This window comes from Tupaia chinensis, unplaced genomic scaffold (genome assembly GCF_000334495.1).
Source record: "Tupaia chinensis unplaced genomic scaffold, TupChi_1.0 Scaffold000320_1, whole genome shotgun sequence".
Taxonomy (NCBI): Eukaryota; Metazoa; Chordata; class Mammalia; order Scandentia; family Tupaiidae; genus Tupaia; species Tupaia belangeri.
In genome coordinates, this window is record NW_006159813.1 from 8,025,100 (window position 1) to 8,026,131 (window position 1,032).

Below are 1,032 nucleotides of genomic sequence, written 5' to 3' on the forward strand. Positions count from 1 at the left end.
CCCCTGCGCCACTCGGGGCCGGCGCCTTAGCCTGTTATCCGGGCTTCGAGTGCCACCTATCTGTCTGGCCCACGAATGCGCCCCTGGTCGCCGCCACTTGCTCTGCACTCCAGCCCCCTCCCGGGTTCCGGAACTTGGGCGCTTCATGGCTAAGGAGCCACCTCCCCCTACCCCAGTCTGCACTCTGCTCCCCCCCACCCCCCACCCCGCGCCCATCCTCCGCTTCGGAAGAAGCAGCCCTCCTCTCTTTCCTGAATATCATTTTCACTCCTGTTTGGGCCCCAGATGAGAAAAACAGTTCTTCCCTCCTCTGGGTTTACAAAGAAAGTTAGGAAACGCAGGGAAGGGATCCTTGCTCATAATTCTCTCGCCAAGCCCCTTGGAAAGAAAAAAAAAGGAAAAAAAAAAAAAAACAGTGTCCTATAAACCCCTACCTCGGACCCCGCCCGGCAGGAGATAACCTGAATTCCTGATGGGTAAAGAAAACCGCCTTTCCAATACACCCCAAATCCTTTCCCCGACGCACCCTTCCTTTGCCCGGATGCTCGCTCTCTTTCCAACTCTAGACGTCTACAGGGACAAAGGGCACGGCTCTGCATGGGGATCGGCTCCCGCAGCCCGCAGGCCCGAGTGACTTGGAGATTTGTAGATATAGGGTGACGAATGCGGGTGCTGGCCGGAGCCCTCTGGCCCCCGCCCGTCGGGAAGGTCGGCTCCAAGCCTGGCTGCGCCCTGGCGTCTGAGACCCGCGGAGAGGAGGGGGTGGGTCGCCTTTTGCTGCGCTTTGAGCCGCGGGGAAAGGCGTCCGGGTGCCTGCTGACCTCCCGGCGCTAATTGCCGGGGCCGAAGGGCGCGCTGGGGAAGAGGCAGGGGTCACGACCCTGCGCTGCCTGCTCTCGGGTTCCAGCAACCCCGAAGGAGCCGGGTGTGTGCTTGCGAGCGGGCGTATGTGCACGCGCGCAACAGTAGAGCCTCTATCTTGGCTGTCCTGGGACCCACCCTTTCTTTGTGGGAAAAATTCCCGGTCGTGTA